The sequence below is a fragment of the Pleurodeles waltl genome, chromosome 6 (assembly GCF_031143425.1).
Source record: "Pleurodeles waltl isolate 20211129_DDA chromosome 6, aPleWal1.hap1.20221129, whole genome shotgun sequence".
Classification (NCBI taxonomy): domain Eukaryota; kingdom Metazoa; phylum Chordata; class Amphibia; order Caudata; family Salamandridae; genus Pleurodeles; species Pleurodeles waltl.
The window spans coordinates 511,206,029-511,231,161 of NC_090445.1; the positions used below are offsets into that span (position 1 = coordinate 511,206,029).

General features: G+C 43.1%; 1 protein-coding gene across 1 annotated transcript in view; it reads left to right on the forward strand.

The window, feature by feature from the left end:
• Window positions 1-404: 404 nt before the first annotated feature.
• CTTNBP2NL (CTTNBP2 N-terminal like) overlaps window positions 405-25,133 on the forward strand; it is a 159,783-nt gene continuing 135,054 nt past the window's right edge. Inside the window, exon 1 of the mRNA XM_069238666.1 lies at window positions 405-516. The gene's annotated coding sequence lies outside the window, so the exon portion shown is untranslated. The remainder of the gene's footprint in view (window positions 517-25,133) is intronic.

A 25,133-nucleotide genomic window follows, 5' to 3' on the forward strand; every position in this document is an offset into this window, starting at 1 on the left:
TAAATGGTAGTTCGAACCAGCTGGACATTCCAATGCGCTGGTTTATTGTGTGTCTCTAGTACTTATTTTGTCGTATGATCATCGAGAAACTGGAACAATTACAGTTTAAAAAAAATGAATAAAAACTGAACGACTCCAGCAAATGAAAGCAAAGTTGCCAGGTATTAACTTACAGTGAACGCAATGTCCAGTGAACACAATTACTGAGACTATCGCAGCAGTAAGCAATGTTCATAGTTAAATGAAATAGTCGTACATTTTGGTGCGTCTGCCTAGGTTTAGGATATTCAAATAGAAAGCTAAGTATTATTACAAAACCAAACGCAAAGAAACCAAAGCCAATCAGAACTGGCTGCTCAGCGGCCAATGCTAACAGACCTGAAGCGCACGAATCAGCGGCATCCTTACAAGCTGCAGCTCTGGTGGCTGCAGGCTGAATAGCATAGTGAGTGGACCGGGGAGGAGACGGTGGAAGTGCTACTGCTGCCTGCCAAGCTATAAACAAGTACCCTGCCGGTAAGTGACATCCTACCGCACCCATGTTGCCTTTTGGGTTCCTGTGCACCCCGGGAGGACTGTGCGGCTTCGTCCTGCTCACGCGTGGGCAGTCATCCCGGCTGCGGCCCTTCTCATTGTCTTCCTACCCTCCTGCATACCTTGTAGGCTGTGTTGTTGTAGCACGCTGTTCTGTGATTGGTGGGTGGCAGGGTAAGCCTAGGGCTATTGTGACTGCCTGACCAGCGGAGCCGAGGTGTGAAAGACTGATGAGGGTAATAAGTGAATCGTTTCAGAGCATTGAAAACCAGCTGCATGAGTCTCAGTGTTTTTATGTTATGTCGATTAGTTTTCCAGAAAGTTTGGTTACTTAATTCAGTGCAGTTCCTGATTTTCAGGCGTCGTAGCCAGCAGAATCACTGCGATGAGGGGAGAAAATGTTAATTAATGTGCTGATGTACACCCTCACTCTCAAGTTTGCTGCCAAGAAGTTAGTAAGATTGACACATTAAACCTTTGTAGGCTGATGGCTGTAATGTATTCTGTTTACTTGAAAGTCCTGTGCCCGGGGAGCATGAACTGGGGCGGGTGAAGAGGGGCGCAGAAGAGATTCGGCCATTAGTTTTATTTATTTATTTTAAATAGCAAATGATTTGTCTGCTCCTTCAGTTTTGTTTTTTTTCACCAAAAAGCTTGGCCAAGAAATTGAGCTGGTGTTGCTGTGTCACCGCGCAACCGGGAGAGGAAAAGAGTGATCTGTGTGTTTCCGTTTCTGCGGAAATCTTAACGTTTGTCTCAGTCTTATCGCTTCCTTCCTAGATAAATCAGTGCGGGACAGTGAACGTGATATTAGAAAACGCTTATTCGTTCTGCCTTATCACTTCCTTTCCAAACGTTTCTGAGGATAAATCAGTGCAGGGCAGTACTTGTTGGACAGCGTTCTTTTAAATTGCTCATTCTCTCTGCCTGATGATGTATTTCATCTGTCCATGTACAAAGGTTTTGGCTTTGTAAGTGAATTCTGTATGTTTTCCCAGGAGATCATTGAGATTTTGAGCGAGTGAGTGGGAAGGCGGGAGGGTCGATGATCAGTGTTTCTTGTAAAACCCTACATCCTGCGTCCAGAAATCTGAACATCTGTCGGTTTTATCAGTGTCTTCTCAAAGCTAGCGCCAATAATTCGAGAGCAGGCTGCAGGCTCGTGCCACCGACATTCCCTAAAACCTCTTAAACGGCCTTTTTTTCTGAAGTAACTACGGGGGTTGGAGGGAACGGGGGGGAAGAGGCTCCGAAGAGAGTGACATTATCCCGAATGTTACTTTGTTTCACAACATGAAATCAGATTGACTGCTTTCTTTCTTTTGGGATGCTTGGGGGAAGGGACAAGTGATGTGATCCGAGCTTTAGCTAGGAGGAGGACGGGGCACAGGGACGCTGAAAACATGTTTGAAAACGTGATTTGAGCAACGTCTTTGAGCAAACTGGCCTGTTTTAAAGATTAGGAAAACAGCTCCCCCAAGCCGAACGACTGATTGGCCTTCAGATTGCGGGCCTGGATGTTTGGCTAGATGTAAATAAAAGCTTTTCCTTTGTTTTGCACAATCCCTTTCAGAGGAGCGGTGGTCTGGCTGGAGGACGGCCAGGGCTATAGTGCTCCTGAAGTAACCTTCGCCAGTTGTATGCCCGTTGCAGGGCTGAAGTGCACGTTTACCGTGGCAATGACTATTTGTTTCTCATTTCAACAAGTGTGCACTTGAGATTCGATTTTAATTGATACACCTACCCCACACTGAAAGCATTTTAAAGTCCTGAAACACGTTGTTGTTTTCAGAGTAGCGGTGTTGAAAGTATGTTTTGGATTTTGGTGTATGTAGATGGTTTGCTCAAACGCCCACGCGCCACGCTGAGATTGCAACAAAGGTAATTCACTTCATATAAATAACGAATGCAATACATACAAATAAAGATGCAATATTTAAGGCGTCATTAACTTAAGGTAGTTGAAGGATATGTGGGTGATGGGGCGAGGGGGTGCTGCATTTCAAAACTCCCCCTTGCGAATCAATGGTTCATTTGGGTGATGTCTGTCCTTCGATCTCTGGCACTGTAGGAGTCTGTGACTGGAAAGTTATCTTGCAAAAGATTGACGATACCTGCAGGGTTAATCCACTTCCTTGTAGGAGTTTACCATTAACATGCAAATCCGGAAGTAACAAATGTTTGGATTGGAGACCATTCTCCATGCATGCTGACGTGTTTGTCTTTGATGTCTTTCCCCCTCGAATTACTTTCCTTCAAACATTTTATTCTGAGACTGCGAATAAATTGAGTGTTATCAAAGAAAAATGAAGTACGGACATGCAATCGACCAATGCCGCTACATGCGTAAAGTGTGCAGTTTTAATATTACCTGTTAATGATCATTGCAGCATAGTGTCATTGTGTACTAAGTAGGGTAGTCTACCATTTTTTCCCTCCGTCCAGGAGCCTTTCATTTCTTTAGCCCCTGCTGCCAATAGTCAGTGTTTAAAAATGTTGAATCCAAAACCATGATTCTGTCCTAGATTTTTTTTCTTAAATCATGGCACATTTTTTCAGAAGGGTTAAGCAAAAAACAAAAAAAAATCACATACCGTGCTGCCAATGTTTAAAAAGTAAATATACTCCCACTAAATGAGTTAATGTGCCTCACAGTTAAACCACTTTCGTTTACTCAGTCTGTCTGCATTATGGTTTTTGTGCTTTTTTATATAGATATTTCGGAAACACTGGAATAATGTTATGGGAAGGTGAGGGAGAAGCCTGCATTGCATGTCAGGTTCTGTTGGTCAACGCATAATTCTAGTGCTTAACTTCTAAGCTCTCACGTTTTTTGTATGCTACTGTGAATGTGGCACAGGGATACACGTTTGCCGGGGGTCACACAGTTTAAGCGAGGGTGCCAAGATTAGAGTTTACTTTATGTGGTTCTGCAACCGACAGTTCGGCTGTAAACCCACACGTCTTTCTTCATAATTCTCCCACTATGTGAAGCGAGGTTTAATTGGATTTAGGAAAAAAGTCCTTTCGCAGGGTAAGGAGTCATGCAGCCAGTTAATGAAAGGAGCCCCTTGACTCAGGCCCGATTTAGTGCTGACCGTTCACCCGCCAGCACAGAGCCTCCCACGTTTACTGAATATGACATTGTTAACAGACATGGTATTTGTAGGAGTGAAATAATAAACAGTGGCGCCTCACTGTGCTATGCGTGGACACTCGATTTCCCCTTCGTGGGGCGATCTCTTCAATCTTAGTCGTTTTAAGAGAAGGGTGCTTTTCATTTATATTTTTATTTTGTGACATTGTTAATCCTGTAAAGGTTACCATAATGATAACTTGGAATTCTTTTTTTATTCCTCTCATTGCGATGTCCCAGTTCACCAATAAGATCATAATTGGGCAGTTGTGATGTAATTGAACTTTTCTGTAAGGAAAGGAACCGCAGGAGATGCCTGTCTTCCACTCTTATGAAAAATAGCCAGTGCCAATTAAACACACAACTGCGCCTCCCAAAAAGAAGACGAAAACAAATAAAAAACTTTCTGATCGATGAATCGTTTCTAATCACTTTGAGGCACAGGTTTACCACTTCAGATGCAGAGCGTACATTTTCATGTTGGTGTATTTAAGAGTGATGTACCTCTATAAAGTACATTTTAATGGCAGTGGTTACCCTACAATTAGTGCAGTCCATAAAATATACTGTCTGCAACCTCTAGCTTTTTTTTTGTAAATGAGTCTTCTGTTACTTGTTAAGTCATATAATATTCAGTCTGTTTCAGAAACTCGGATTGCAATTAAATATAAGGTTAACAATAAAAAGTGCCTAAGATATGAAGTGTGACAAAGTATTGGGACCAGATCCAATTAGAGGACAGGTCCAGAACGTAACAAAGCTCAGATTGAAAAAAGCCAGAAGAGACAGAGGAGGTAGAGCGGGGCGATAGAATAAAAAAAAAAGGAGGGGCTACATACCTGTTAAAAGCAGTCCACAAATATGGCAATGAAAGATAAATAGAGAAAATATGCCCGAAAACAGAAGCAAGATAGGAAGATCTATGAGTGACATGGTGGAGCTAAAAAAGATTACAGATCACATAATTGATTAGATTCACAGTGAGTAAAATGTATCTTTTAGTAGAGGAACAATAGTCCAGATTTGTGGGGATGAGTCTAGGAGTCAGAATTTCATTATCAGAGGTGACAGGTCTCAGGGTAGCTCTCCCTGTGCTGCTGCATCACTCTTGCTTCTGCCCAGTCTTCTGAGTGCTTTCTCCTGTTTGTCCCTCATTATTTTTTTTTTACTGCTTCCTCTTTCCTTCTCCCATTTTCTGAGTGCTTTCTCCTGCTTTTCTCTTGTTTTATTTTGACTGCTTTTTCCTTCTTTCCCCGTTTTCTGAGTGCTTTCTCCGGCTTTCCATTGTTTTTTTTTTTTTACTGTTTTCACCCCCACTTCTTAGTGCTTTCCCCTGCTTTTCCCTCATTTATTTTACTGCTTTCCCCTTGTTTTTTACTGCTTTCTCCTTCAGTCCCCATTTTCTGAGTGTTTTCTTCTGCTGCCTTTCCCTGATTTTTCTCTGCTTCTCCTTGCTTTTCCCTCATTTGCTGTTCTCGCCTGCCATTCCTTCCTTTTTTTTTTTGTTAATATATATATATATATTGTTTTTTTACTGCTTTCTTCTTCCTTTCCCTCGTTTTCTGAGTGGTTTCTCCTGCTTTTTCCTCGTTTTTTTAACTGCTTTTCCCTTTGTGCCCATTTTCTGAGTGCTTTCTCATTCTTTTCCCTTGTTTTTCACTGCTTCTCCTTGCTTTTTCATCATTTGCTGTTCTCGCCTGCCGCCTGTTTCCCCTGCTCACCTGCCACCTGTTTCCCTGCATAGCCTGCCCACCACCTACCAGCACCACTTCCTCCTCCCAGAGCCTACTTAATGGAGGCTGCAGCTCTGGTGCACCGAAAGTGAACCAAAAGTAAGCCCGTCCACACTTGGTCTGCACCCAGCGACAGGACTCGAAGGCCACAAGATAACACACCAGGACCGAATCAACAAACGCAGAGGTGGAATTGCCATCACCTACAAGGACACCATTCGTTGCATAACCTCCTCACACAACCCAACCCTGATAATGGGGCATCTCAATTTCCAGCTTCACACAGATGGAAAAAAGCACCATCAGAGGCACCCTCACATACAGACAACCAGGACCATCTTCTGCAACACCATCCCATACGTCATTACCCTGCTCACCATCAACTCCAAGCACTACGTCTTCCTAGGAGACCTCAACATCCACCTCTACGATCCCCAACAACATGAACGCATCCGACCTCCCAGAAAGGATGCACAATATCAGCATCCAGCAACTTGTCACCGACCCCATCCACATTGCAAGACTCCAGCTCGATTCCATTTTTACGTCCAGCAACAGAGTCAAGTAGATTCACATCTCACCTGGACCAACCACTACTGCATCCGCGTCACCATCTCAGGATCTACCAGCACTGGCACCACGCCCTCCAACTCCACATGCAGAAACTGGTATGAGGTATCAGAAGACCAGTGGAACATCTCTCTCAACTCCTACCTCCTGGACAAAGCACCTAACCCAGAACAGGGTGCGAAGAACTTCTCTAAGTGGATCCTTGAATGCACCAACACAAACACCCTGCCAAGTCATCTAAAACCAAATTACCGGCCAGGAGAGCCAGCTGGTTCACAACGGAGCTAAAATCCCTCAAGTGTAACTGCTAATAACTGCAACGGGAGCGGCTTACTAGCAAAAAGACAGAAGACCATTGCACCTTCAAAACAACACACAACCAGTACCACCTCTTGTATTGTATTGTAAGCTATTTGTAGAGCGCATTCCGGCCATAGCATCGAAGCGCTAGCGAAGATTGAAAGGAGAAATCTAGTAAGAAAAAGAATAAAAGAAGATGAAAGAACCTCCTGAGGCTAGAAACTCGAGAGAGTACACACAAAAGCTGCAATTAAAGGAATGCCTAGTCTAATCTGAGAATAGCCAAGTTTTAAGCTGCTTTCGAAAACTGAAGTAAGCCTCCTCCGTCTTGAGGGAGAGAATTCCAAAGTCTGGCCGCTGTGACCAAGAAAGCTCTATCCCCCCCATCTGACCGTATGGCAGTGAGGGATACATATCATTTCCAGTGTAGATGATCTGAGCTGACATCCTGACTGGTAAGGCCATAGAGTAGCGCTTAAATAATTACAGCCTTCCTGATAAAAAGCCTTATAGGTAAGACAGCAAGCTTTAAAAGTAACCCGTTTTTCCACCGGCAAACAATGCAGCTGTCGTAAACTGCTGCTAGCGGATGTGGAACTTGGAAGTTCCAGAATTAAGCGAGCCGCCACATTTTGAGTCAATTGTAGTAGCTTAATAGAGACCTTCTTGATGTTAAGCATCAGCACATTGCAATAGTCAAGTCTAGACATCACTAATGCTAAGGTTACCCGAATTTGAAGTTCTCTTTGAAGAAAGGGACATTGTTTAAAAACATTTTCAGGCACCAATAGCAACTTTTAATTGTACTGTAAATTTGATGTTCGAAGGAGAGAGTCCTATCAAACAAAATGCCGAGGTTTCTTACCGCGGAGCTTGGAGTAGGACATTCATTGCAAGACTTAGGCCACCAGCGAGCACCCCATATATTGGTATCCAGGCCAAAAAGGAGAAGTTCAGTCTTCTCTCCATTTAACTTTAATCAATTGTTGCTCATCCAATTATTGAGTTCATTCATGCATGTATGGAATCTATCTGCCACCTCCTCCCAGTTCCGATTAACCTGTACAATTAGCTGTGTGTCATCGGCATAAGAAATCACATGAAAACAAAATGAACGAATCAGTCTGGCAAGAGGAGCCACATATAAATTAAACAAGGTGGAGCTGAGTGATGAACCTTGTAGGACCCCGCAGGGGAGTTGAAAAGGACGGGCCCTAAAATCGCTGCAGCTGGCCATGATTGATCTGTCAACCAAAAAGGACTCTAAAATATCCAATGCCTTAGCTCTGACACCAGCTTGATAGAGACGTTGTAACAACAGCTGTGGAGATATAGTGTCAAATGCCACAGAGAGATCTAGGAGTACCAGAATGGCTCCTTCCCCTTGATCCACTCTCCTACGGATCATGTCAGCAGAAGAGACCAAGGCAGATTCTGTGCTATGATCTCTGCGGAACCCATGTTTAGACAGGTCCAAGACCTCACATGTCTGGAAAAAAAACTAGCCAGCTCCGTATTAAGATGCTTCTCCACTATTTTAGCTATAGCTGGCAGCAGTGAAATAGGACGTACATTTTTTAGATCCGAGGGGTCCCCGTCCAGTTTCTTAGGAAGGGGAATAACAATGGATTCCTTCCAAGCAGGAGGGAAGCAACCTTCCGTCAAAAATTCCTGAGAGACTGGTTCAAGGGCGGTAGAAATCAAATCTCGAACTATTTTTAAGATCTTAGGAGGACACAGATCTAGAGGGGAACCTGATTTCAGACCCCGTAGAAGCACCTTAATTTTTGATGTCTGTAACATTGAAAAACAGGTCAGCTTAGTCCCAGAATCTTGGAGCGGAATAGCTCCATAATCTTCTCCTCTCAACTCCATGTATGGCTGTTTGAAGTTAGCATAGAGTTGCTGAACTTTATTCTCAAAGAAGTCCGCAACCCTTTGGCAGAACTCAGAAGAGTTCTCCAATGCCAGTGTGGACCATCTTAAATAGTTCTCTGGGTCCATTATCTGCGTCTATAATTTTATGGGTAAAAGAATTAGGTTTTGGCTTTTTTAATTGGTGATTTATAATTCTCTAACTGAGTCCTAAGCTTGGCTCTCTCCTCCAGATTTTGATGGAGCCTCCACCTCCTTTCCTGGCATCTATGCAATCTCTGAAAATGTTTTAATTCCTCAGTGTACCAAGGGGAAGATATAGTTCTCTCAGGTTTAGAGTCTGATTTAACCAAAGGGGCCAACCTATCGATGGCCCCTCTTAGACCTAGTTCAAAACCCTCCCACATTGACATGGGGGTTTCTCTAGCTGCCAAATTCCATCCAGTCTTGAGGGCATTCGTCAAGTTCTGTTCCTCAATCCTATGCCATTGTCTAGAAAATTTCAAGGCCAGAGACACCTTAGAGGGGGCCGGGAAGCATGCCGCCTTTATAGTTAGCAGATGGTGATCTGTCTAGTCTACAGAAATGATCATGCCGAACGAAAGTAGCATCTAACATATGTCCTGCAAGGTGTGTGGGGACTGAGCTAGTGCTATCGCAATCCAGGCTTGCCATCAAATCAAGTAAATCCTTTATTGCTGGGTCCTTTGTATTCTCCAAATGAATGTTAAAATCCCCCAATATTAAGGCCTTTGGGGCCATAGCAATGGGTTCATTAAGTGCTGGCCAAGCGGATAAAAAAGCATTTTTGGGCCTGGTGGGCGATAAATCAGCCGACCATTCAAAAAGTAACACATGTTGTTGTCTTATCTTAAAATAGCCCCCTTCACAGAGGGTCTCATTGACCTTGAGAGGTTCTAAGGTACACTGCAGATTATTCCTGAAGATTATTGCCAAACCTCCTCCCTTCTTCCCCATCCTATCAAGCCTGGCAAACAAGTACTCATGGGGAGAGGCAACCAGAAAGTCAGGGTTGGAATCCTCTCTGGCCCATGTTTCTGTAATAGAGACAATCCAAATTAAACGCTTCAATCATCTCTCTTATTTTCACACAGTGTTTGCTCAGTGAGCACACATTAATCGGCCATATTTAATATATTGTGAGGTCTTAGTTTCTAAATTCACTGATTGAGTCGAAGCTTTTAGCTTCACAACCGGTGAAACTTTGTTTCCCTAAATTTTAGGTTCCCAGTTACAGAACCCGCACTTCCATCCCTTAATCTGATTAGGATCAGCCTGGACACAACCCTTATGCAATTTACTAGCATCAATGTGCAGAAATTCCTGTCTTGTGTAGTTTTGAACTGGGGGAATAGGGGAGGCAACATCATGGAGCGAGTACCCTGGGCCCTGTCTGGCGTGGACGGGTGCAGACTGGCTATCCTTGGGCGCGCCATTGGCACGCCTGCTGCGCACGTCTGCTGCGCAGCCGCATCCCCCTCGGCTTAAATGCCGGTTTGTGATCCGGGCTGAGAAAGCAGAGCGGAAAACTCGACCGCTCCCAACCTCTACCTTCAAGATGGCCCCGCTGCCACTGACTGGGGAGGGCTCTCACAGACCCTTCACCACAAAAGAGATGGCTGACAACAGACTTCGGCCTTTTGTTAAAAGATAGAGTCAGAAGGATCCCCAGACAATATAGCACCACAATAAAAAACAAATAAAATCTTCACTAAGAGTATAGAAAAACGTTCAAATCTTAGAGCCGAAATGCCTTAATAAGCCTAAAAATTGATGAAAAGCAGAGCTAGATCGTGAATACTTACAATGTCCGCACAGCGGGCCGCATCCCCCTCGGCTTAAATGCCGGTTGGTTATCCGGCCGAGAAAGCAGAGCTGACAACTAGACCACCCACCAACCTCTACCTTCAAGATGGCCGCCGATGCCACCGACCAGGGAGAACTCTCACAGACCCTTGACCACAAAAGAGTCGGCTGGCAACAGACACTCGCCCTTAGTTAAAAGATAGAGTCAAAAAAATCCCCAGACAACATAGCACCAGAATAAAAAGCAAATAAAATCTTCGCTAAGAGTATAGAAAAACTTTCAAATCTAACAGCCGAAATGCCTTAAAAAGCCAAAAAATGTAAGAAAAGCAGAGCAAGATCGTGAATACTTACACTGTCCTGAGAGAAACAAAGAAGAATGCTCTAGCAGTCTGCATAGACCATAGAATCCAGCACAAACCACAGCAAGGAGCTCTTCTCCACCGTGAAGGAGTTCTCTAACCCTACAGCCAGGGGGAATGAAGTCACCCCCCTCCCGTGTGACACCCTGCAGACTTCTTCCATTACAAGCTCTAAGCAATTTATGATAACATCAATTCCCAACCCCCTCTACTCCCTTGTCACCAAAGGCATCAGCCTACTCACACCCACGAACACAAACCCGGAACACCTGCTCACCCACTGAGTCCATCTCACATCTTCAACGTCGATAGCAAGACAACTGACGGCGAGCTCAAGAAAGTCCTGAATGCCTCCATCACCATGGCCGCATTCCCTGAAGATCAGCAACGAAATGAAGTGAGGTTCCTCTTGAAGAAACCGACCACCGATCCAGCAGATCTGAAGATATACTGGCCCATCTCCCTGCTCCCGTTTCCAGCAAAGATTCTCAAAAAGACAATCCATGAGCAACTTGTTAAATACTTGGGATACTAGAACCTTCTGGATCCCTCTCAATCCGGATTCTCAGCCACCCACAGCACCGAGAGAGCCCTGATCACAGCCACTGACAACATCAGGGCCAACCTAGACGGCGACGAAACAGGAGCCCTCATCCTCTTGGACCTGTCAGTCGCCTTCCATACCGTTTCCCACCACATATTGATCAACAGACTCCACCAAGTCAGAATCCAGGGAGATGGCCTTAAATGGATTGCCTCATACCTCACAAGAAGAACCCAGAAAATACAGTCTCCCACCGTTCACCTCAGAACCCAAGGAGATCACCCCCCCAACCCCACCCTCTTTAGCACATAAATGACCCGTCAGATTGCATGGACTCAACATCATTTCCTATACCGACAATACTCAGCTCACCCTCTCGCTGTCAGAAGACCTCCCCACCACTAGAACCAACTTCCACAGATCTATGGTGAGCGTCGCCGACTAGATGAAGGGCAACTGTCTCAAGCTCAACACAGACGAGACGGAAGTCCTAATCTTTGGGAACAACACCTCCCCATAGAACAACACTTGTGGTCTGCTGAACACGGCCCTTCCCCCTCCCCAACAGATAACCATTGGCATCATCTTGGACAGCACGTTATCTATGTAGAAGCAAGTATATGCAGTCTTGTCCACTTGCTTCCATACTCTATGAATGCATCGCAAGATCTTTAGATGGCCCCTGAAGGACCGTCACTGAAGCCCTCGTCACCAGCAGGCTGGATGGCGGTTACACTCTTTACATAGGAATCACTGCATGCCTCTTGAAGAGATCACAGACTATACAAAACTCAGTGGCAAGACTCATCCTTGCCCTCCCAGACGAACTCACATCACCTTGCACCCCAAGAAGCTCCACTGCCTTCTTGTCCAGAAGAGATGGCAGTTCAAGATCCTGACCCATGCATACAAAGCCCTGCACAACGAAGAACCGTCATACATCAACAAACAAATTAACTTCCACCAACCGATCAGATACTTGTGATCTGCCTCCCTTTTCCTCACAGACACCCCCGGATCTGCCGATCAAACAGCAGAGGACGCTCCTTCCCTCACCTGGTGGCCAAAGCCTGGAACGACCATCCCCTGCACCTCAGGAATGCTGCATCGCTCCGGGAATTCAGAAGAGGACTCAAGACATGGCTGTTCAAATGAACAGAGCACCGCAAAGCAGCTATCAAAGCCAGCATCTTGAGACTCTCATGGGTAATTTACTGTGCTTCATAAATCCTGATTGATTGATAAAAAGGCTTCTCCTATGAGAATTCAATTGCTGAAAATCGCTACCTTGGTACAGAGGAAGTGGGCATTAAAAGTGAGCTCATGGTTCCGTTCCAGGCACAGCGAGGTGGGTAGTGGAGTGAGGAACCTAGAAAGCAGGATACATTAAATGAAGTGTGTAATAGTGTTAAAGAACCTGGCTTGGCCCACTACAGAGTCTTTCATGACATCATATCAGAGACCGAGGTAGGAGGTGGTGGTAGGGAAGGTGTTTGCAGGCAAGGATAGAGAAATAGTGCAATCAGACTAAAGGTAGTAAGAGAAATAAGACGAACACTTGAAATTCAGGGAATGGGAAAGCAGAATATATAGCATATTGCTTAACACTACTGGCTATAGATTGTAGAAGAATAGAGTATTGAAAGAGGGCATCCAAGAAGTGGCCAATATTTGTTCCCTTAGCATTATCTATGCACAACGTCTGACCTTCATGAGGCACATTAAAACTTTCAGGCATGCATTTGGTGATGTACACCAGTCATATTTTTCCAGGAGTTCTTGCATTTGTGGAATTTACGTGCACAGATGTTTTCATAGGTAGAAACTGTTTACATTTGAATGGGTGATTCCTATCTCATACATTTAATTAAATATATATGGGATATGCAAGTACTCCAGCTTTTGGCAGGAATACCATTGTGTTTCAGTTAACGGTGTAACAGTACCTGCAATGTGTAGGTTTACATCCACAAATTTGCAAGATTGTGCACGTTAAATTACAATTTCAGATGGTCCTCCCTCCGACATGTAAATTCTGTAGGAGGCTGGACTGGCTTGTAGTAAGTACCTAGGGGTACTTGCACCTTGCACCAGGCCCAGTTATCCCTTATTAGTGTATAGGGTGTCTAGCAGCATAGGCTGATAGATAATGGTAGCTTAGCAGAGCAGCTTAGGCTGAACTAGGAGACGAGTGAAGCTCCTACAGTACCACTTAGTGTCATATGCACAATATCATAAGAAAACACAATACACAGTTATACTAAAAATAAAGGTACTTTATTTTTATGACAATATGCCAAAGTATCTCAGAGTGTACCCTCAGTGAGAGGATAGGAAATATACACAAGATATATATATACACAATACCAGAAATATGCAGTATAGTCTTAGAAAACAGTGCAAACAATGTATAGTTACAATAGGATGCAATGGGGACACATAGGGATAGGGGCAACACAAACCATATACTCCAAAAGTGGAATGCGAACCACGAATGGACCCCAAACCTATGTGACCTTGTAGAGGGTCGCTGGGACTATTAGAAAATAGTGAGGGTTAGAAAAATAGCCCACCCCAAGACCCTGAAAGGTGAGTGCAAAGTGCACTAAAGTTCCCCAAAGGACAAAGAAGTTGTGATAGGGGAATAAGGCAGGAAAGACACAAACCAACAATGCAACAGCGATGGATTTCCAGTCGAGGGTACCTGTGGAACAAGGGGACCAAGTCCAAAAGTCACAAGCAAGTCGGAGATGGGCAGATGCCCAGGAAATGCCAGCTGCGGGTGCAAAGAAGCTTCTACTGGACAGAAGAAGCTGAGGTTTCTGCAGGAACGAAAAGGGCTAGAGACTTCCCCTTTGGTGGACGGATCCCTCTCGCCTTGGAGAGTCGTGCAGAAGTGTTTTCCCGCCGAAAGACCGCCAACAAGCCTTGCTAGCTGCAAATCGTGCAGTAAGCGTTTTTGGATGCTGCTGTGGCCCAGGAAGGACCAGGATGTCGCAAATTGCTTCAGGAGAGAGAGGGGACGTCGAGCAAGACAAGGAGCCCTCTCAGCAGCAGGTAGTACCCGGAGAAGTGCCTGAAACAGGCACTACGAGGATGCGTGAAACGGTGCTCACCCGAAGTCGCACAAAGGAGTCCCACGTCGCCGGAGACCAACTTAGAAAGTCGTGCAATGCAGGTTAGAGTGCCGTGGACCCAGGCTTGTCTGTGCACAAAGGATTTCCGCCGGAAGGGCACAGGGGCCGGAGTAGCTGCAAAAGTCGCGGTTCCCAGCAATGCAGTCTAGCGAGGTGAGGCAAGGACTTACCTCCACCAAACTTGGACTGAAGAGTCACTGGACTGTGGGGGTCACTTGGACACAGTTGCTGGATTCGAGGGACCTCGCTCGTCGTGCTGAGAGGAGACCCAAGGGACCGGTAATGCAGCTTTTTGGTGCCTGTGGTTGCAGGGGGAAGATTCCGTCGACCCACTGGAGATTTCTTCGGAGCTTCTAGTGCAGAGAGGAGGCAGACTACCCCCACAGCATGCACCACCAGGAAAACAGTCGAGAAGGCGGCAGGATCAGCGTTACAGAGTTGCAGTAGTCGTCTTAGCTACTTTGTTGCAGTTTTGCAGGCTTCCAGCGCGGTCAGCAGTCGATTCCTTGGCAGAAGGTGAAGAGAGAGATGCAGAGGAACTCGGATGAGCTCTTGCATTCGTTATCTAAGGAATCACAATAGACAGAGACCCTAAATAGCCAGAAAAGAGGGTTTGGCTACCTAGGAGAGAGGATAGGCTAGCAACACCTGAAGGAGCCTATCACAAGGAGTCTCTGACGTCACCTGGTGGCACTGGCCACTCAGAGCAGTCCAGTGTGCCAGCAGCACCTCTGTTTCCAAGATGGCAGAGGTCTGGAGCACACTGGAGGAGCTCTGGGCACCTCCCAGGGAGGTACAGGTCAGGGGAGTGGTCACTCCCCCTTCCTTTGTCCAGTTTCACGCCAGAGCAGGGCTAAGGGGTCCCTGAACCGGTGTAGACTGGCTTATGCAGAAATGGGCACCAAATGTGCCCATGAAAGCATTTCCAGAGGCTGGGGGAGGCTACTCCTCCCCTGCCTTCACACCATTTTCCAAAGGGAGAGGGTGTAACACCCTCTCTCAGAGGAAGTTCTTTGTTCTGCCATCCTGGGCCAGGCCTGGCTGGACCCCAGGAGGGCAGATGCCTGTCTGAGGGGTTGGCAGCAGCAGCAGCTGCAGTGAAACCCCGGGAAAGGCAGTTTGGCAGTACCAGGGTCTGTGCTACAGACCACTGGGATCATGGGATTGTGCCAACTATGCTAGGATGATATAGAGGGGGCAATTCCATGATCATAGACATATTACATGGCCATATTCGGAGTTACCATTGTGAAGCTACATATAGGTAGTGACCTATATGTAGTGCACGCGTGTAATGGTGTCCCTGCACTCACAAAGTCCGGGGAATTGGCCCTGAACAATGTGGGGGCACCTTGGCTAGTGCCAGGGTGCCCTCACACTAAGTAACTTAGCACCCAACCTTTACCAGGTAAAGGTTAGACATATAGGTGACTTATAAGTTACTTAAGTGCAGTGTAAAAGGGCTGTGAAATAACGTGGACGTTATTTCACTCAGGCTGCTGTGGCAGGCCTGTGTAAGAATTGTCAGATCTCCCTATGGGTGGCAAAAGAAATGCTGCAGCCCATAGGGATCTCCTGGAACCCCAATACCCTGGGTACCTCAGTACCATATACTAGGGAATTATAAGGGTGTTCCAGTAAGCCAATGTAAATTGGTAAAATTGGTCACTAGCCTGTTAGTGACAATTTGAAAGAAATGAGAGAGCATAACCACTGAGGTTCTGATTAGCAGAGCCTCAGTGAGACAGTTAGTCACTACACAGGTAACACATTCAGGCACTTATGAGCACTGGGGCCCTGGGTGACAGGGTCCCAGTGACACATACAACTAAAACAACATATATACAGTGAAAAATGGGGGTAACATGCCAGGCAAGATGGTACTTTCCTACAAATTCCCATTCCTTGTCCTGCATTAACAAATTTATATTTCTACCTACTGAAAGATTTCCTGTGTTTTTAAATACACTTTGCAGACAAACAATTCCGTGTTTCATATTTCTTAATTTTGGATTTTTACTTTTGATGGCCAGAAGTTAAATTGTTAATCTCCTAGGCTAATCTTTGATATTATAAGACTTTATGACTAGAAACAATCATGGTTGGAAAATGCAAGAAAGGAAGCCATGATGGAAAATTGCAGGTGGGAAGCAAATTGTCAATGAGAAAATGAAGTAAAGTACACAGAGTTTGGACATAAACCACTTGTTCAAATGATTTAGTGAGAAAAGAAAGAGAACATACAGTGAAAGTTAGCAAGTATAGCTAGAGTGTGGGGATGGATATTATTAAGACAATGCAAGGATTCATGATTACATTTATGAATTGGAAAGGGTAGTGGAGGTAGGTGTACAGTTGAAAAGAGCAGCTGGTGAAGGCGTAGAGGAGAATCAGTTGGACAAAAGAAGCAGAAAGAGAAACGAGAGGAGACTATCCAAACTTAATTCTGTATTATGTTTTAGATTCAGCATTGTGAGAATAACTATCAGGACTGAACATGGACCGAGACAATGAACAACTTAGAGTGACTAGATAGAGGAAGAGAAGTTTGAGAAGGTTTATTTCACATTATATGGTAGCCCAATATAGATGGCTGTTAAAAGTGGAATGAGTGGCATCAGAATGTAGTTATTCCATAGTGTGTGCTACATCCACATGATCACTCACCCAAGAGTAATCAGATGGAGAAGTAACAAGAAAATAGTATAGAAAAAAGTTTAAAGATGGCAACAAATATGATTTTTGACCTTGTAGTATTGTGCGAGAAAGGGAGAGGACTCTTCTGCAATGGAGTGTGGTTGTATTTCTAGCATGTTCCCGCCTTATGTACTGTAGAGAGAAAACATAGGGTTGTAGTTAGCCAGTGTTTAAAATAAGGAATGCCAGATTGAAGTCATTAAGGAGTGTCCAAGCAGCTAGACATACATCGAGACAGAAGTGACTTAGTCTGCTCAGTGATGAGAAGATAATGGAGTGCAAGTAGGGAGTAAGGAAATATTGCAAGGGAGATAAAATGAGCAGAGCAAACCTCTTACCTCAAGAGCAGCATTCGAATATGAATTGGATGTAGTAAGTGATAACCTAAGTGAGAAAAAAATGATCTGAAGGTGAATGTAAACGAACAAGCAGAACATAGAATCTGGTTGAATGAGAGAGGACATAAAAGATGGGACATCGTAATGTATAGATTAACGTTGCAACAAATATATAGAGAGGTAGGCGACGATCAGAGCGGCAGAGACCTTTAAAAACCCTAAGAATGTCTTGAGCCAGAGCACATCTATGTAAAGAAATCAAGTAGAGCATGAGGAAAATAAGTGTAAATGTTTAGATTATTTTCTAACTCGCTGACATGGCACCCTTCCGCCACTTCAGAGCACCATACTGTTCATGTTCTACATCGTAGAGTTGAGTGTGATTTGTTTGCAAATAGAAGACCGTTTTAGATGAAACTCATCAACACCAAAGCTACTTCGATTAATGTGCCATTATTAAGGCAAATGATGGCATACACTGCTTAGAAAAGGGTTGCATACATTCTTTGTGGGGGAGAACATACATTTGGAAAAAATAAAGATGTGTTGCAAAAAAAAAAAATTGTCATGAGTCCTGCCTGAGAACCTAGCATTATGAAAGTTGGAGGAATCTTAATTCAGAAGCAAGGCTGGTAAATGTTATAGATTTATTTTTTTAAGTGTAGTTATTTTTTGGGCCCCAGCAGCACTGATTAGTTCAGACAGTGTCCTTGCTGCATGAGCCATCTGCTGCATGAGCCACCTGTTGAGCTTCTTGACCAGTCTCTATTTAAGAATAATCAACATCATTCTAAAGATGTTCTTTGCTGTTCCTTTGTCTCCTAGAACTGCACTTGAATCCATGAGCTCCAAAGCAAACTATGTTTTATGTGAGCTGTGTATGTACTGTAGTGACTAACCTCTATTTTACTTTTAACGGATCTGATTTAAACACAACTGTGTTGTCACTAATTTGTGAGCTTTGTATGTATTTGCTTTACAGATCTCTGCAGTACACAAATCATCATTACATTATGCATATTTGGAATTCAATTCGCAAAATTCTAAACTTATTTCCCAGAACCACAGTTCCTTTTCTCTGCTGAAGCCAGTCACCAGAAACTCCCTCGAGGCCACTGACCTCCTATTTTCGACACAAGACCTCATTTCCTTCCAGATGTGTTTAAGGAACTGTTTTTAATAATCTGAAAATTGAACTGAGAAGATCACTAAAGCCTAGATTTCGAACATGGTGATTGGTTGCATGTACTCTCTTTATTCTCACCAGTAGCCGTATAGCCACCACCATTATGAATGTTGCATAGTTTTGTCACGTGCAGTTAACCAATGCCAGTTGATAGAGCATGAAGCAAATCGTAATCCTAGCACATTCCTAATGCCATTTTATGCCCAAGGTGGGGGAGGAAGTTAAACGGGTTGCATACCTTCTTGAGTTATGCATCAAACTAGACATACCAAGAATAGACGGACATTTGATACCGTCTGAGTTTTTCAAGTACAACAAAACATTTAATCTGCGTCCCAGACACCTGTCCTAAGGCTACTGATCCAGAATTAATCAACCATACATATGTGCAGAGCATGCAGACCTTTCTAATCGTTCAATAATAGACTGACGTTTGATTCGCTGTAAAAAATGTGGATGTTTTTCTGTGTGTGTTTAAGCATTGTTATGTGTGATAGATCTTTTAGTGGGACAGAGCAGCTCCAGGTCTTAATGGCAAGAAAACATTGTCAGATTATTACCATCTATTGGTCTCCACAGCATATGTTTTTATTTAAGTTCTTGACTATTAACAACGCTAGCATGTCGTTTTGGTAATTGTAACATTGAATTGACAAGCTTCAATTTACTCCATAATTTAGAGATTTTCAGTGTGGAGAGAGAATATAGTGGGTGGCAAAATATTGTCTGGAATTACTAATGAACCAACACCGGCACACATTTGATAACATCCTATATCTGTATGCTTTTCTTTAGCAACTCAGGATTAGTGGCCTTAGTATGGGTGTTTGAATTCTGTATAATATTGCACAGGGAATATTTTCAATCTGAGTAGGAGGGGGACTATGGTTTGGTATATATTTTATCATGCAAATGCGGATGTTGTACCCCAAGGTGGGGTTGTAGAAAGCACAGGAAATCTCTCTCTTGCGTAATCCCCAACTCGCAATATGGCACAGCATGCAAACGCGTTATTTATAAAGGGACGATGGTTCCTAATATAACAAAACATGAAAGTGCAGTTTAATAAACAAGTTTTAATGTCAAACATAATTAAGAAATGACAAATAATAAAAAAAGCATTAATTTTTTTTTTTTGTCGGTGAGTGATCGTTCTCAATGCTAAAACTTCTGTGGTCGCATTAAATATTTTGGTACCTAATAGCTATTAGGATTTGTAAATCACAAACTTTGACACAACTGATATCACTTAGCGATATGGCATCATCATCAGTACTCAAGATAAAGGTAGCTTGAGGATGTAAGCTAGTGACAGAAGGGCCATGATCTAAGTGAGTCTGGAAAAAGGTGCGATTTGGCTGTGAAATAATAATCTCTGGATCACAACGGCAAAAAGAGGCTGCAACCCTGTTGATTGAGGATGGTCAGGGCCAACCCATTGGATCCACCGGGTTAATTTAGAATTGTAGCAAGCAGAGAAAAGGAGCACATACATGGTTCCTGCCCTTCACTCTATTTATATGCCATTGACCCAATTTTAGCATCTCTGTCTGGATTGACAGCAATTATTGCTGAGATGTAGTCACGGCTTACACCGGCCATCCCCACTGGCACCATTTTGCATTTTAGTTCAGACACAATCCAGCCCAAAATTTAGCAGGGTTTTTTTTCAATGCAGTTCCAGTTTTCACTGATAGCCTCCTGTTCTCCATCTGCTACGATTCTAAATTAACCTGCTTGATCTCTCCGGGTTGGCTCTGACCACCCTTAATCAGAAAAATTATTACAAAGTTTACAATGATGCAGAGGTGTCATACATCTGTGTAGGCAGTAGGACTACTCCGAAATCACTTAATGAGTAGACCAAGGTACTCAATGTAATAAGGTACTATCCAGGCCCCTGACTAGAGTAGTGGTAGTATATGAAAATGTAAGTTCTGGAGTGACTTAAATTATTGCTTCCAATCGAACATTGAACAAGTGAATGCATAGAATGAAACCAGGGCCTTTCTTAAGCCCAAAGGAAAGATGCAAGACCATTTAAGAGCAATCACAAGAGTCCATTTAGATGTGCACGGCGTCGGTTACTGCTTCTCAAGTTGTGGTGAGATGCTAGTCAAAGGTCCTAAGGTATTGAGTCAAAGGTCCTAAGGTATTGAGGTTGCATGCAGGGACCAACCTTGCTACTCTCAAACAGTTTCAAAGGCAATGTATACATTTCAGTTCTGGCATGAAGTGATATTGTCATTTCATGGAATGTGCAAATGATAAGAGACAAGCTGACACTTCTTCTGTTAGTGTGCTGCCTGGCTTGGATTGCTTTTGAGAAGACTATGCTTTTTTAATGGTCACAAATGAAAACATGTTGGGTTTTAAAATTCATACCCAGTTGAAGCTAAACTCAATTTTTGACACAATGAACATCTCTAAGTCAAAAAGTATGCATTTGACGTCTTAGATCACTGCTCCTATACCTCCAATAGTCTTTGACATATTAATGTACTAATCCATATTCATAAATCCAGACCTAAATTAAAAAAAAAGGCAATATTGGAGAGGACTGGCTTCCAGAGGCAATAGATGCATGGATTTTACCTGTGTAGTGATAGTGGTACTAATGCTTGCAAGTTCATGAAACCCAGCTTCTAAGGATGCCACCTTGACTTGTGTTGGTCCACCTAGCATATAAGTATGTGCAAGCATATTGTGCAAGACATGGATATCACATATAGCCTGGTACCTAATTTCTGAGGGTACTTTGAGTTGGAGCTGAGTTTAAAGTGTTGGAACCCAATTAGGGTATTATGTGGGCAGGCCAGCAATATGAATGACGATGATGATGCTAACAGCGGTGAAGGTGACAGAGGTGTCCCTACATTGTGTCCTTGCAGTAAGCCTAAAAGAATGATGGAGATTTTGAACTAGATATGACCGACTGGAGGAAAAATTGTTCAGTCCTACATATCAATACCTGTTTTATCAAGTGAACGTTCACTTTCTTACTAGTGAGTGTCAAGTTTCGTTTTTTGGGACTATTAGACGTCAAATGTTCTTGTTCGCTTGTTATTGGTGACTCTAGGGTTCTGTGTTGAAAAATGTAGCTGATGTCGCTACACAGCTCTGAATTTTATTTATTTTGTTTCCGTTTGCCAACCTCGAGAGGGCTTTAGGGTAACAAATATTCCAAAGGTTCCTGAAGTAAATATTTTGACAGCCAGCAGCATAGTTTGCCTTATATTTACAGTTGCTCTGATAAGGAAGTTAGACACACTACGACAACCATGTAGGCCTTCCCCATTCCACGCGAAACTTGGGTGTTGCAACAATACTAAATACTTTCTTGTTTTGCCAGTACAACTGGAACTCTCACACACCTTTCTGATACTTAAAGTACTTATTTGGAACAACTTGTTCTGCCCTAAATAAATACAGCCGTGGCGTTTCTCCTCCAAAGCCGCGTTTTATTTCATTGGAAAGCACCAGTCCGTGTCCGAAGCATTTTGGCATCTACAATATTATAGGGATATGTGCGTTTTTTAGGGCTTACATTTAGAATAACACTTTCAACATACAAGTCATTGTTTTTAATCACGTGTTTCACTCACGCTTCAACCACGTCGGGAAACACGGTCCCTGTGTGTACTTATAGGCAAACCTCTGCTTATATTAATGGGGAAGCTGTATTTTTGTGGATAATTTGCGTTTTGCGGGCTTGGTTATTTTAAACACATTTCTATTGTTTCTCTGTTAATTAGAGGTTATGGCTTTCGTGTTTATGGGTCACTTTATATTTTGAATAGGAGGCCGCTTAATTGCATGTTTTGATTGCCAGTGTTTTGTTTTCACACTCCCTAAATCGGCTCTAAGACCAGCCCGTGTCCGAAGCATTTTAGCATCTTATTTTGTTATATGTCTATGGTTTATATTTAGAATAACACTTTCAATATGCAAGCCATTGTTTTTAATCACTTTTTGCGCTCAAGTTTTAACCACACCATGCATTTCTTGTTCTGTAATTGGCGTTTGCCACACACATGGGCAAACAATATGAAGTCTGACTATTTCATGCAAGTTAAAACCAGCCCTAATAACTCGGTGTTGCGCTTCATGTCGAGGCTCTTGCATGATGGGACCAAGCTGTGCAGACATGAATCCAAAACTTGAGATGGATGTGCACAGCATAGAGGATGGACGTACGTTTTATTAGTGTACTCCTGCATGTGGCGCCAAGAAGCTATTTAAAACAAGTACTGGCAAAACCAATGTCTCTGGTGTTAGCTTTGTGAATTATGGTTTGGCTGTGATTTTTTTTTTTTAATTTGTTTTTTTATAAAACATTATTTTATGGTGGGCTGCTGGGCCCTTGCCAGTACAAATAATAAAAAAAAAAAGAAATAGGAAAAAACAAAACTTTTATGGTCAAAAATCACTTATTGCCATTGTAGTAGCCCCTATTACTTAGGGGAACTACTTTGTGTCTGATTCTCTGTGTGCGAGGGAGCAGAATGTCAATTCAGAGTGAAGCTAAGCAGTTGCTGAATTATACTGAGCCACTCACAAACCCATCCACACAGCCACTGTCTTACCCACTCACCGAACTATACAGCGACTCACACACCCAACCTGAAATGTTACCAGTTACAGTAAGGAAATACAATTTTAAAAATCTTCGAAATTCACTTAAAAAAAACAAAGGTTACAGGTACGTTATAATTGGGAAATATCGTTGAAAAACATTAGCAATTCACTGGAAAAAAAACCCCAAAGGTTTCAACTCAAATTCAGCAGTTATAGTTACCTGAGCTCTCTATAACTTACGCCCCCACAGTGCACTGCTTATGACCTTACATATTACATAAGTCATGACATGGTCAGTGACACCACTGATGACATCTCAAATTACATCACTGATGACATCATTCAGTGAATGTGTTTCGTAAACATTTCGGAGACTTAAAGATAGATACTGAGCTACTGCTTAAGTTAAATTACTGTTATTTGTGTACTACTAGTGAATGATTCCATTTGTAACATATGTCATCTGAGTGGCTGTGTGACTGTACCAGTGTGAGAGTGCATGTCTGAGTGGCTGTATGGGTGTGAGAGTGGCTATACGGATCTATCAGTGGGTGTGAGTGTCTGTAGAGGTCTGTCAGTGGGTATGTGAGTGGCTGTATGGCTCTAAAATGGGTTTGTGAGTGGTTTTCTGACTCTGTGAGTGGTTGTATTGGTGTGAGTGGGTGTGTGAGTAGCTGTGGGTGGGTGTGTGAGTGGATGTGAGTTATTTGTTCTGTGGACAATGTCATCAGTAACGTCATTTGAGATGTTAGTGATGTCATCAGTGATGCCACTGATCATGACATGAATGTTGTAATATGTGAGGTCATGAGTGTTGCATTTGCAGGGGCATACGTTAAAGTTAGCTCAGGGAACTGTAGCAGCTGAATTTCAATGGTTTTGTGCATGTGAAATCTCAGCCTAACTATAACGTCCCTGTAACCTTTGTTTTTTTCAGTGAAAAAAAAAATATGTGTGAGTTTTGTCTTTGTAAAGTTACAGTAAGATACATACAGCAGCTGAACATTAGGCAAAAATGTAACTCAATGTGTTGATGCTCGTGCCAAAATGTGTGTAAGACATGCAGTTCACATTGTCATATTCAGCAAGGCTCATTCAGACTTTCATTCTTCTGAGAGGGGGAAAAACAGGAGCCAAATAATTGATTTAAAACATGAGCAGTCATTTGGCTTTAAAGCCACTAAAATGTGACTGTGTGAGCTAAAAGGATTAACAGGTAAGATACCTTTATTATTGTGAGTGGTAGAGTTTGGAATAATATTTTTCTTTAATAAAGTAAGTTATAAACTGAGGTGAGTTTGGCCATGTCATGCTGCCAGTTCTCATGGTGCTAAAGCCCATTATTGCATGCATTTGCCCATCACAACCTGCTTTGGGTGCATGGCTTGTGCCCATTCGTTCTGCTCTGAGACAATGCTGGGCTATAGCCTGCAGGGCTTGGAAACAAGTATACATTCCAGAGTTAGCAAGCGGTGTGTAATAGATTGACTTTGTCATAAGCATTGGCCCTAAGAATTTTTCAGAAGGGATACGAAATGCAATACTACCAGGGGTGACATTGATATCAGTTTTAGGTCTGGCCTACAGGCATCTTTTGCTGTCCGTTGTACATAACCTATTGTGGACAATACGTATACTTAAAATGGGCTTTAGGCCAGTGTATTCATTATCAATGTTTGTGTTTCTTGTCAATTTAATTTTCTTACTTCATTTGATAGCTTTTCTTCTTATTGTTGCCCCTGGATCATAACTTATTTATCATCCTTTTGATTGGATGACGTATGTCCTTCCACTGTTCATATTCAGAGAAGTGCTTTATTTTCTTGTGTTTTTAGAACGATACAGGATTGCATGTGATTTCTTGCTCTCTACTCCTTGCCCACATTGTGCTTTCCATGCAGCTCTCCCACCCACATATCGTTCCCCTCTCCCACTTCATTTATAACTACCCTTCCTTTGTTTCCCTAGCTATCCATGTTCACCCCAGTTGCTTGGTGGCGTTTGCTTTCTTCACCACCTGCACTTCTCTGTTACTCTCCTGACTGTCCCTTTTGGATAGCCTGTACTTTTAAATGTGTTTGTTCTGTCCGCCATCTTGTTGGGCAGAGTGGGATTTTCTACTGCTCCCTTGTCCAGATTTTGAGTAGGTCATGAATGGATAAGGTCGGCTTTTAAAGAGTTTAATATGACTATGAAAGAGTAGCTGCTAGCATTAAATATTCCCAACCCCTAACAAAAGAGAGGGGAAGGTCCTCCTCTGTTTAGCTCACCTGAATCTGAATAATGTGAACGGTCGCTGTAATGGTGATATCCCTG